The sequence below is a fragment of the Balaenoptera physalus genome (assembly GCF_965194825.1).
Source record: "Balaenoptera physalus genome assembly, chromosome: 10".
Lineage (NCBI taxonomy): Eukaryota > Metazoa > Chordata > Mammalia > Artiodactyla > Balaenopteridae > Balaenoptera > Balaenoptera physalus.
In genome coordinates, this window is record NC_138889.1 from 74336419 (window position 1) to 74349717 (window position 13299).

A 13299-nucleotide genomic window follows, 5' to 3' on the forward strand; every position below is an offset into this window, starting at 1 on the left:
GGGCTTCAGTAGTTGTGGCTCCCGGGCTCTAGAGCGCAGGCTCAGTAGTTGTGGCTCACGGGCTTAGTTGCTCCACAGCATGTGGGATCTTCCCCGACCAGGGCTCGAACCCGTGTCCCCTGCATTGGCAGGCGGATTCTTAACCACTGGGCCACCAGGGAAGACCTACAGCACCATTTTAAATAGATGCATAGCAATTCATTGTATGAAGGTACCATGACTCATAAAACCAAGAAGTGGTAAGTTTTTTTTCCTTGGTTTGATTTCTGAAATAGAAATAATCTCCTCAGCAACCCTTTGAGCTTAGGTATTCCAAAGTGCCAGAATGTAGTGTGCACTCAATAAATGTAAGCCATTATTACTACCATAGCCACTATTACTATTACCACTCAGGTTCCAGTCAGTTATCCAAGTTCTGTTGACTATCTTAAGTTTTTAAAAATGTTTCTCTGGAAGCCAGGAAAAAATGCTGTTATAGGTATATTTTAAAATCACCTCCTTGTTTTCCAAACACCTCCAAACATTCTGATGAATGGGTATTAACATATCAGTACACATGTGCTGTCACTCAGCAGCTAGTTTTCATAAATGCCTGAAAAATTAGAAACCTTCTGGCCAGTAACCATACACCTTGCTATAATAAAACAAAGGGTTTCCCAAAGAGGCATAAACCCAAGGTCTCTAGCAAATCCACGGATCCAGATGGTTTTGCGGAAAAAAAGTAGACTGATAGTCAAAAGAGAGAGGTCCAACTCTGACTCACTCCTTTGAATCAAAGACTCACTCCTTTGAATCAAAGACCCTCTACCCTCTCAGAGCCTCCGTTTCCCCAACTATAAAACAGGAATAAGACTGCCTGGGCCATCTGCCCTATAGGCTGGATGGGAGGATTGGGTGATCCCATGTCTGAGGCACCCTATGACCTAAAAAGCACCAGAGATCTGTAAAGAATATCACAGTCTCCCTCTGATCCCTCCAGACACTTACCAGGCCCCATATCTGCTCTCTTCTAGTCCTCACCAGCCCCTCCCTCCCTCTGGGTGGGCAAGGGCTTTGGCCACATAAACATCGACTGCAATGTTCAAAATTAGCAATCATCTCCACACAAGGTAAAGAGATGTGGGGACTGGAATCCCAGTTAAAGGGTCACCAGCATACAAACATCAGACTCAGCAGGGACCGTAGCAGGGAGCCCCCAGGTCAACCACCTTCACACTAGCCTCAAACTCACCTGATGACAGCATGGAGGTGAAGTGAGATGTTTCTCTTCATGCATCTCCTAAATGCCCTGCACTGTGCTGAGTCCTGGGGTAAAAGAACCAACTTAAGTGTTTATGGTCTCACCACATGGTTCTCAGCCCTGGCTGTACATTAAAATCACTGGGAGCTTAAAGAAAACACTGCCAGGGACACAGCCTCAGAGATTCTAATTCATGTATTTATTTTATGATCAGCTACCACAAGAAAGATACTCCCTTTTAGAAAACAACCCCCCAAAATCTCATCCATTACTAGTTAGGTAAATCACAATACAACTGTATAAGGACATACTATGCAGCCATTAAAACTGATGAGGTAAATGTTAATTAATGATATGGAATATATATCATTATTAAAAAATACGAAATAGGGGCTTCCCTGGTGGCGCAGTGGTTGAGAATCTGCCTGCCAATGCAGGGGACACGGGTTCGAGCCCCGGTCTGGGAAGATCCCACATGCCGCAGAGCAACTGGGCCCGTGAGCCACAATTACTGAGCCTGCGCGTCTGGAGCCTGTGCTCCGCAACAAGAGAGGCCAGGATAGTGAGAGGCCCGTGCACCACGATGAAGAGTGGCCCCCACTTGCCGCAACTAGAGAAAGCCCTCACACAGAAACAAAGACCCAACACAGCTAAAAATAATAAATAAATAAATAAATAAATTTATTTTTTTAAAAAATACAAAATACTTTAAACTGTATTATCCTAGTTTTCTTAAAACACACACACATAGATACACAACAAAATGTTAACAGTGATTATCTCTGGGTGACAGGATTACAAGAGATTTTTACTCTCTTCCTGTTGCTCATATACATTGTCTAAATTTACAACAATGAACATGAACAACTTTATCATACGAAAAGTAATTTTTTTTAATGCTTGGAGTAAAGCTCCAGTTTTGCCACCATTAAAGCTTCTAGCCAAAATTGTGTCCTCCCGCGAGCAAAGTATGTTGGGTGGGTCTCCATTCTAGGACACATTCTATTCACAGGCGCAGTACAGCTGCTTGTTGGCTGGCCCATCCCACCTGGGGCGGGGGCTGCACTGCCAGCTGCCTCCCTGGGCCCCGGGGCCAGCCCTTGAGCGGGTGGGGCATCCGTACTCAAGGAGGACCTGAGGCTGCAACCACAGCAGGGTCTGTTTGGCCAGAGCCCCAAGGCTCAAGGGAAAGCCTCTGGAATTTTGGCAAGGTATCTGGCCTTCTGAAGTGAGTGACATCTTGGTCCCCACCACCTAGGCCTTCAGAAACAAGGCCTTCGGTAATGAGTTACCGAACCACAGGCAAGGTGAAGATCTGAGCCCAGCCGAAGCCTCTCTGAATCCCTGATTTGGGGCTTCACAGAGGAAGTGAGAGTGTTCCTCCAGAGCTTGTCCTGTTTGAAGTATTCTCCTTGTTCCATTCTAACGTCCATCCTATCCCCTTTTTCTCCTCCAGCTCCTCCTCCGATCCAAGGGCAGAAACCAGCCTGGAAAGACAGGCTCAGCCAGAGAAGAGCCAGCGTGGTTTGGGCAGGAGCGCTGGGAAGCAAGGATGGACAGAATGTCCTGCATAGCTCTAAGGAATTCCCCCAATGTCTGGGAGACCCCACTGTTCAACTCACCTCTAAGAAAAGGGAGCTGCTGTCTAAAACCTCACCCTCTGGGCAAGCTCCGTCCAGGAGCTTCCTCTGTAAGATCTCATCTCTGCAGTGAGAAGCAATGTTTTCACTCTGGTGGAACAACCAGGCTATGGAGCACATTGTCTTCTTAGAGCAGCTCCGTTTTTTTTTCCCTGTCATGTTTTTTTTCTCACATGACATATACTTTTAAAGCCAGACCCAAGGAGAGGATCAAGTCTGTTTCACTCACTACCATATGCCTAGCTCAAGTGCCATGGTAGACACTCAATAAATAATTGTTGAATGGATGCACACACGCACACCAACCGTTCCTTAAGCTGAGCACCTGGCAGGATGCGGTCACAACCCTCCCACCCCCTGGACCAGTGCACACACAGCTATCTGTTTCCTTCTACTGTCAGGACCATCACACACCCATGTCAAAGCAGACCTGATAGCCCCAGTCCACCTCAGCTGGGGCATCCCCACCCCTCCCATCATTACTCTTGCAGATGAGTAAACATTCTAGAGAGGTGAGGCAACTCCTCCTCCCTGCCTCCATCACCCCACATTTTACAGGAGGGCCAGGTACATCACCCTAGAATTGTTTCCCTCCATGTCAACTCCCCGTCCAACAGCCTTCAGCGGCTCCCCATGACCCAGAGAATCAGGCGATGCTCCTCGGCCCAGCATCCAAGGCCTCCCAACCCACCACCCTCCTTGCTTCCCAACCAAGCTCCCACTCACTCCTCACCTCCAAGAAACCTCCACTTCAGCCCAGACCCGCCATCTTCACACCATTGCTCACGCCTCCCCCTCTTCTCCCCACCCGCTCAGTCCTGCTGGTTGCTCCTCTTCAGACTTCCTCCACCTCTTGTTTTCTGTGCCCCTATTCATCCCTCACCACCCCTTGCTGTAGCTCTCCGTGTAAGAAAGAGTGACTTCAACCAGATGGTAGACAAGGACAGTGTCATCCTGGCCTCTTTGTGTCCCCTCAGGGTTCAGCATCATGCTGCATACACAGCAGATATGAAATACACACCTGACTGGTTAATCCTCACGCTGCTCCAAACTCAGAGCCTTCTACCCTTCGCTCAGCATCCAAGGCCAAACGTGGTAACAGTGCCTAACTGCCCAGACTGTGGCCCAGTCCCTGCTCTAGGACCACTGGCACCTAAGGCAAAGCACAGGGGCTTGAGGGCAGACAGACCTGTAGTCAAATCCTGGCTCTACTAATTCCTAGCTGGGCAAACTAAGCAAGTTATTCAACCTCTCTGAGCCTTGGTATCCTTGTCTGCAAACTTTCCTTCCACTTCAGGCTGCTGTGAGGACGAAACAAGATAATATAAGGTGCTAGCACCCAGTAGATGTAAGGCAAAGCTTTCCTCTCCCCCTTTGTCACCCCAACAAAAGCACACCGGCTCAGATGTGCATGAAACCTCATCTCCCCTCACCTCTAGTTGGCTCCCTAAGACAGGAAACAAAACCTGAATTTACTCTCACCCACCCCCTGCCCCCAAAGCAGGGAGGTCTCTGGAAGAGGTCTTTGTTAACACAACCTTAGTTTAAAGGCTTCTTTATGGGCCAGATACACTGTTTCTGTTTGTAAGAGGGAGGGAGAAAAAAAGGGGGATGAGGGAGAATCAGCCTACAGCTTAACATCACTTAATGCTGATAACAGGCCCTTTGTTCACATCCCTCAATTAAATTCTACAGTAATTAGCGGCCACCTACTCCTGTTGCTTGAGGGAAACAAGGGAGCAAGAACAAGGCATGGTCCTTGTTCACAGAGACCCAGACACAAAACAGTTATCAAGTAACATAAGACAGAAAGTCACACACAGGGAAAAAGAGCAAACCCAACCTTGACCATCACTGACGAGTCATGGAGAATAATGGCAAAGCGGTAGCAGGCTAAATGCTGTGCATGTGTTCTTCTGTTCTTTCAGTTGATATATGTGTGTACCTTGCTGTGTTCAGAAAAAAAGACCCGCAGCATCACTTTGGGGATGCATGGCTCCATAATTTAGTTATCTGGTACCTAACTGTTGGACAGCTAGGTTGTTTTCAATTTCCTAGTCTTACATACAAGGTTACAAGGAACATCCCTGTACATGAACCTCTGCGATTTTGTCTACTTACCCTGGAAGGATAGAGCCACTGTGATGGAACTGCTGGGTGTCTGTATTTTTGATTATCTCGTTAAACAACAAAACTATCCTATGTGCATACAGAGGGTTTTACCCTTTCCCAGAACATATAAACGTGCACTCACACACATACACACACAAATGTGCTTCGTGTCCTCCTCTGTGCCCAGTTCAGGCTCATATCATCTCTCACTTAGATCATCACAGCAGTCCCCTAGCAGGTCTCCCTGCCATTCGTCAAGTCACGCCCTGACACGGACACCAGAATGAGGTTTGTAAACTACTGACCAGATTCTGCGCTCTGTTGCCTCAAGTCACTCTACCCAAGGCCAACACCCTCAGGGTGAAACCCCAAAACACCTAGCCCACCTCCTGCCTGGTCCACAGTGCGGCCTCTCCCCCACATGCCCACTACCCCACCTTCACCCCTTGGCACAGTCCTACAATGCCAAGGTGTGTCTGCCTCTAGCTGGCGCCTCTACCTTATACCCCTACCTTTCTTATCTCTGCCCCACTCAAGTGTCACCAGTTCTGGGAAGCCTCCCCTGACCTCCCAGAGTTGAGTACCAATATACGTGCTGGGTGCTTCTAGCAAAGCACTTGCCAGACTGCCATGTTCACGATATCCATCCACTCACACATCCCTCCACCATCACCTCCATCTCTGGGCTCCACGAGGAAGGAGACTACATTCTATCCATCTTTAGATGCCTGGCTCTGGGACACAGTAGATCTAACAGAGGTTGGTTGGTTAAATGAATAAATATGAAGGCACAAGAGCACGTGATCTTTAACTCCTGAAAACAACTCTGGGAGGCAGGCAAAGCTAGATGGTTACTCCCACTTTACAGACATGGAATTTAAGGCCAGTATGCTCAAGGTCACATAGTCAGTCAGTGATAGAACCAGGATAAAGCCCCAGCTCTCCTGACTATTGAGCCCAATAATCAGAGAACTGAGGTGACACAAACCATACATCACCATAGCTCCCTGAAATTAAATCTTCCATTCTTTTCTCTTTCTAAGGCCTTTCAATCATTATCATTGTTTTCAATGAGAGGTATTTGCAAAATACTCAAGTCTCTGAGAACTTGGCCCTAATAAACTCAGCAACATGAAAGGAAGACATATTCATTCTCCCCTTCTTGACCAGAGATTGGTTATCTGGATAATCTCAAATCAGAGCAATTTTTTTTTTTGTCTATAAATAATTCCCATTCGGATACCAAGTATCCCATTCACAGGCAGGCAGGTCTATCCGTAAGCAGTCTGTGTACATGGGGTCTCTACATCTTGTGAGGCTACCCTGTGTCTGTTACCCAGCTGCCACCACAAGGAGTGGCTACATCAATGAGCTAAGTCAGTGGCTGAGAAGCAAGGGATCCTGCCAGGGACAGATTGAAGCAAGGCAGGAAGTGCCAGGCAGGACAAGGAACCCCTGGGACCTCCCTGATCCACTGTATGTCTTCGATTCCTGTTACCTCCAAAGAAATCGGTCCAGTGCTGAGCCTACAGAGAGAAATACTCCACACAGAAAAATGCTGTATCAGACCTTTGGAAAGAGTTGCAATGGCCGAAACAGCTAACACGTGTTGAACATTCACAGTACATCAGACATTGTTCTAATGCTTTATGAGGATTAACTTTTCGCAAGAAACCTATGAGGCGGGTGCTATTCTTAGGGCATGTCTAGGGCCACACAGTTAGTGGTGGCGCAAGGATTCAACCAGAGTCAGCCTGGGTCCTCAGGGGATGGTGGTTAGGGAATTCCCAAACTCTCCCCTGGTGTGGTCTATTCCCCTGGACCACAGCCGCCACCCACAGGGCATTCCTGGCAGACGGCAGAATGTACACAAAGGCATGGAGGATGAAAGCCAATGAGACAGCAGGGAGGAAAACTGTTCTCTGAGGTAGAGTTATGCTTTTCTTTGGCTTGGTTTTGCGGGGTAGGGGAGAAAAGACAGGCAAGATAGAGACAATTGATGAAGGGTCTTACACAGACTTTGGACTTAATCTAAATGAGTAGAGGTGCACCAAGTGCCCAGGACTTAGCCACAGTAGGCCTTCAATAAACAAAAGTTCCCTTCTCCTTGTGCAGAGAGATCAATGGGGACTCACTTAGGTTTTCTAAGCCAAGGAGTGACAAAATCAGATTTGCATTTTAGAAAGAATGTTGCTCTGTTCATCTTGTAGTCTCAGATGAAGCCTTGAAGGGTGAATGCAATATTGATGATGATCAGAACACAATATTAAAATGACATAGGGCTTCCCTGGTGGCGCAGTGGTTAAGAATCCGCCTGCCAATGCAGGGGACACGGGTTCAAGCCCTGGTCCGGGAGGATCCCACATGCCGCGGAGCAACTAAGCCCATGCACCACAGCTGCTGAGCCTGCGCTCTAGAGCCTGCAAGCCACAACTACTGAGCCCGCTTGCTATAACTACGGAAGCCCACGTGCCTAGAGCCCATGCTCCGCAGCAAGAGAAGCCACTGCAGTGAGGAGCCCGCACACCACAATGAAGACCCTACGCAGCCATAAATAAATAAATAAATAAATTTTAAAAAAATAAAAAATAAATAAAATAACAATATAATGATAAATGCATTTCTGTGGTATTTACTATATGCCAGGTACTATCTTTATTACATTATGTATGTTAAATTAATTTAATTCTCATAACAATCCTGTGAGTTAGACACTATTCTTATCCCCATTTTGCAAATGAGGAAACTGAGGCCCAGAATGGGAAGTGTTACCACTGGGATTCCAACCCAGCTGGTCTGACTTTATAGCCAGTCCTCCTAAGTCCCAGGCAGCCCTGTCCAAGGGGAGGAAGAGCTTCTTATATATAGCACCTGTGATGATACTCCAGCCCGGGTTACAGGGATGTCTCCCAGCCACCTCCAGCCCCTCACCCCAGCACTCCTCTCTCTCACCATCGCCAAGTTAGCCAAATGCAAACCACACCCCAGGCTGGAAACACCATTTTCCCACAAGAGGCTGGTAATATTAGAGGGGAAAAAAGGAGCTGCAATAAGTTGGCTCTTGAGCCACAAAGAGAAAATGAAGGAATGAGGAGGAGTGGGCCACCAGATCCCCTAGATTGCAGGGTGGAAAGTGTTCAATTAAAATGCATTCTGCCAGAGCTCAGCAGCAGCATCTCAACAGAGCCTCCATTGTTCCTGTCTAAGCTGCTGCTGCCCACAGCCCACACGCGGCAACGGAACAGGCTGTCGTCATGGAACCGGAATGTGGGGTCCTGGCCCTCAGACAGCACCAGAAACACCACTCTGTTTACCCACGTTGGCCCTATTTAAAAACAAAACAAAAAACCCCACTCCACCCTTGGACCTTCAGCATCCAAGACCCCGGGGAAGGACAGACGGTGGTGGGAGGACGCTCCTTAGGCCGGCTGTGCGCGGCGGGTCTGCCAGAAGATTCCCAGTGAGCCAGCCAGGCTGGGAGAGACAGGCCTCCCCCAGGATGCTCGGAAAGTACCTTTGGGAATATATAAAAATCAGATACAAACAGCCATCTGTGTGGGGCATAAACCTCCCTGGAAGGATCCCAGGCCCCTTCAAAAAATCTTTATGCCCGAAGAATCTGGAATGTTTGGCCAAGGGCTCGGAGTCCAGGCGCTGTTCATGCAGGCTCCCTGCATAAAGAGAAACCCTGCAGGGCAGAGACAGGGCTGTGTGTCCAGCCAACTCTGGGACAGAGGCAAGCTGAGGCCGGCCGCTGGCCATGGTTACAGTGTCCCCGCCTCCACCCCAACCCAGGTAAGGGGTGCTCCAGAGGCAAGGGCCTGAAGCCAGGCTCATCCAGTGCGCTGAGCTCAGAAACATGATGTCAAGGGTGACTGGCACATTCAAGGTGCTGACTTGTCCCCGCTCTGCTCTACAGAGGTCCCAAGGACAGGTTTAATCAGTAACTCCAGACAAGAGCAAGAAAGACAGTTTGAGGTACTCAGAAACCCATTCATCAGTTCTAGGAGAATGTGACACCTGTGCTACCTGGGCCGCCCAATAAACCCATTTTTAAAACCCATTCTCCTAGGTAGCCCTCTGACTTCAGGTTGGTGACCCTTGGCAGGTCACAGGTGGCCCTTCACGCTCTGGCTCTGGCCTACCTCTCAGGCTTCACCTCCCTTATGACGCCCCCCGCGCACACACACACACACACACACACTCCCTATTGCTCCTGTGATACGAACTACCTAGAGTTCCTGGACTCTACATACTATTAGAAGACACTGCCTTACCTTCTCCTAAAGGCTTTTCTCCCCTTCCTCATCTGGCTAACTCCTCACCCTCAGGACCCCACTCCAACTTCATGTACTCTACAAAGCTTTCCTTCACCTTCCCAACTAGCCGATCACTCTGAGTAATAGAGGAAGAACTACAAAGAGCCTCTTGGGACACTAGTAAACTTTTTCCTAATTGGGAGGAAGCGAGGGGTAGGGGATAAAAGGGGTGAGAGAGAATACAACTAACTCCCTGTATTTCAGAACTAAAAGCAATGAGGGAAGTCAGGACATAGAAGATTTCAACTCAACCTAAAAGGGAACTTTCTAACAGTGAGGATGTGACAATTAAAGGAGGGGCTGCTTGGTCAGGTAGCAGGCTCTTCCTGTTATTCAAAGGAACCCATCAGAGGCAATTTGATCAGCACTGCTGCTGAAGGGATCTCTGTACGGGGTGAGTGGATAAACTGCATCAGAGACCACATTAGTGTCCCAAGACCTCTCCATAAAGGCCTGAGATTTTGGGGGTGGAGAGAGGGAGGAGAAACGCTCATGAATGAATGAACGCTCCTACAAGGTAGGTGTTCTTACTAGCTCTATTACAGATGTGGAAACAGAAGCTCAGAACAGAAACAGAAAAGTTGACTCACTTGTCCAAGGTCAAACAGTCAGCAAGGGGGCTTCCCTGGTGGCGCAGTGGTTAAGAATCCGCCTGCCAATGCAGGGGACACGGGTTCGAGCCCTGGTCTGGGAAGATCCCACATGCCGCGGAGCGGCTAGGCCCGTGAGCCACAGCTACTGAGCCTGCGCGTCTGGAGCTTGTGCTCCGCAACAAGAGAGGCCACAACAGTGAGAGGCCCGCGCACCGCAATGAAGTGTGGCCCCTGCTCGCCGCAACTAGAGAAAAGCCCTCGCACAGAAACGAAGATCCAACACAGCCAAAAAAAAAAAAAAAAAAAAAAAACAGTCAGCAAGGGACAAGATGGGATTAAAAACCAGTCCTGTCTGAAGGAAACAACCTAAATGTCCATCGACAGATGAACAGATAAAGAAGATGTGGTATAAATATATATATATATACAATGGAATACTACTCAGCCATATAGAAGAATGAAATAATGCCATGTGTAACAACATGGATGGACCTAGACAGTACCATACTAAGTGAAGTAAGTCAGAAAGAGAAAGACAAATACCATATAATATCACTTATATGTGGAATCTAAAATATGACACAAATGAACTTATCTACGAAACAAACAGACCCACAGACATAGAGAACAGACTTGTTGTCAAGGGGGAGAAACGGTTGGGGAGGAATGGATTGGGAGTTTGGGATTAGCAGATGGAAACTATTATATATAGAATGGATAAACAACAAGGTCCTACTGTATAGCACAGGGAACTATATTCAATATCTTGTGATAAACCGTAATGGAAAAGAATATATATATGTATAACTGAATCACTTTGCTGTATACCAGAAACTAACACACCATTATAAATCAATACTTCAAAAAAAAAAAAAAAAAGTCCTGTCTGACACCCTCCTTAACTCTGTGATGCCATCTTCTTTGACCAAAAGAAGTGTCGGGGCACCCTACACCACAAATATTCTGGGTGCCAGCAGACTGGGCACCTCCTCACCCTGTCTACATTTTCCTCCGTCTGGGCTCCTCAAGGCAGATGCCTCTGCCCCATTCACCTAGGAATGCCCAGCACCTGGCCCAGGGCTGGCACACAGCAGGTGCCCACCAGACATCTGTGAATAAATCAACCCACTTCGAGGCCCTTGGTCCGTCCTCATATTTTTATTTCTTTATGTACCGCTTCACATACTGCTCTTCATTTTACTGGATATGAGAAAGGGCAGAAGTACATAAAAATTGAAATAGAAATGGACCTTGCCTTGAAGAAATCTATAACCAGGTGAAGGAGGGAGATGTCGACACAAATAGTAATATGAAGCAGGACAGTCACGTGAGCAGCACATACAGTGCCGAAGAGTGAGGGGGAAGAGTGCGGCAGGGGGTGGCAGGGCTGCACATAAGTAGATACGGGCAGGTTAGAAGGGAGAGGAAAGTGGGAAGCCTGCTCACTCCCTCATTTATTCAACATTAACTTTTAAGGTTTTCTTTGACAGACACTGTGCTGAGTGCTAAGAATACAGAGATGAATGAATAAAACATGAGGAGAACTCACAGGTTAATGTGGAGACAGAGAAGCATTAGTGTAAACTGAGGTGATAGGTAGCAGGAGAGGATGCTAGGATATAAGCTCCATGAGCACAAACACCTTTGCTTCGTTCACTGCTGTACTCCCCAGCACTTATAACACTGCAGGCTCATAAAAGCTTCTCATGACATACTTGATGAATAAATGAATGAAAGCACCAACAAAGGGATGTCACAAAGCCTCAGTGGAGGCGGGTCAGCGAAGGTTTCCTGAGGGAATGTCTGAGTCTTAAGGATGCATCGGAGTTACCTGGATGGAAAGGGGGCATTGCTGGTGCTGGGAACTGCAAAAGCAAAGGCACAGAAGGAAGAAAGTGCTACAAACACTACGATGTTGTTGGGTTGTGCTCAGGCCAAGGCGAACACTGTGATCCGATAGGACACAGATCACATATATAGAAGCCCCAAGTTAAGAACACCTTGGGGGTTTCCCTGGTGGCGCAGTGGTTGGGAATCCGCCTGCCAATGCAGGGTACACGGGTTCGAGCCCTGCTCTGGGAGGATCCCACATGCCGCGGAGCAACTAAGCCCGTGCACCACAACTACTGAGGCTGCGCTCTAGAGCCCGTGAGCCACAACTACTGAAGCCTGCGTGCCTAGAGCCCGTGCTCCGCAACAAGAGAAGCCACCACAATGAGAAGCCCACTCACCTCAACGAAGAGTGGCCCCTGCTCACAGCAATTAGAGAAAGCCTGTGCGCAGCAACGAAGACCCAATGCAGCCAAAAATAAATAAAATAAATAAATTAAAAAAAAAAAAAGAACATCTTGGAAGGCCCTGATCTGGAGGCACGTTAGGATGAGGTCTTTGGGCCCCTGGAGAGAGGACAGGACCAAAGCAGGACAACCATTCAGGACCAACTGCACGAGTCCAAGTTTGAGCTGGTGACGTCAGGGCCCTCAGTAGGCACCAGAGCAAGGCACTGTGCAGGAACCTTCACCAACCACAGGTGCCAGACCCCACTGGGGAGGCAGATGGCCAAAATGAGCCACAAAACACCGCGAGCATGCGGGAGAAGGGCAGCCCCATCACAGCCCTCATAGGAATGCTGCAAAACTGCTTGGGGGAGATGGGAGCAGAACCATGTCACATCTTGTACACAAACCAAAGCAGGGACTCCTGTGACTGGCTGGGGGCAAGGAGGAAGTCAGGGAGAGAAACCAGAAAAAATGCCCACGATTTATTTCATTTGCACTTTGAACACACGAGAACCGGGAAGACACCCTGGCCCAAGAGTGGAGAAACCTGGCTGCAATCCCAACTATCACCAATGACCTGAGTGACCTTGGACAGGTTACCTCACCCCTGGAGCTCAGCTTCCCCATCTATAAACCGAGCTGCCACCATGGGCCCCAGCCCATCCCACCCCTAACAGCATCCTGGAAAGGCTCTACCAGATAAATACCAGCTCTGTATGGTACTTTATAAAGCACCTACTGTGTGCTCTTCCTTGTACCAGAGGGGAGGCAGGAAAAGGACATGCCCAGCCCCTGCCCCCAGGAAAGGTTTTAACAAGGGGCCCAAGCAGGCAGTGCGGGAATCCGGGGAGAGCATTCTCAGGACATTCTCCGGCCAGTCTGACTGCCCACTCCAGCCCAGGGAGGGGGAGAGGAAGTAGTGAGCTGTTTTACAATCCGTCAAATTAATTGCCCCAAATGGGAAATTTACAGGCATCCCTACAGCCTCCTGTGTATCCCATAATCTCCCACGGTCCTAATCTCCTGAGAAAGAATGTGTGGGCTGTAATCTTTCCAGCCCACTGTTCTCAGGGGCAATGCCTTGGAAAAACCTCAGTCCCTACCAGTGGTCACCCC

General features: G+C 48.4%; 1 protein-coding gene and 1 long non-coding RNA gene across 13 annotated transcripts in view; one reads left to right on the top strand and one right to left on the bottom strand.

Annotated features, from left to right (window-relative positions):
- LOC309667728 overlaps window positions 1–7168 on the top strand; it is a 504177-nt gene extending 497009 nt beyond the window's left edge. Inside the window, exon 2 of the long non-coding RNA XR_014267923.1 lies at window positions 1631–7168. This is a non-coding gene — a long non-coding RNA (uncharacterized lncRNA). The remainder of the gene's footprint in view (window positions 1–1630) is intronic.
- Window positions 1–13299, bottom strand: part of PLEKHA7 (pleckstrin homology domain containing A7) — a 210187-nt gene that overhangs the window by 172632 nt on the left and 24256 nt on the right. The window lies entirely within an intron of this gene.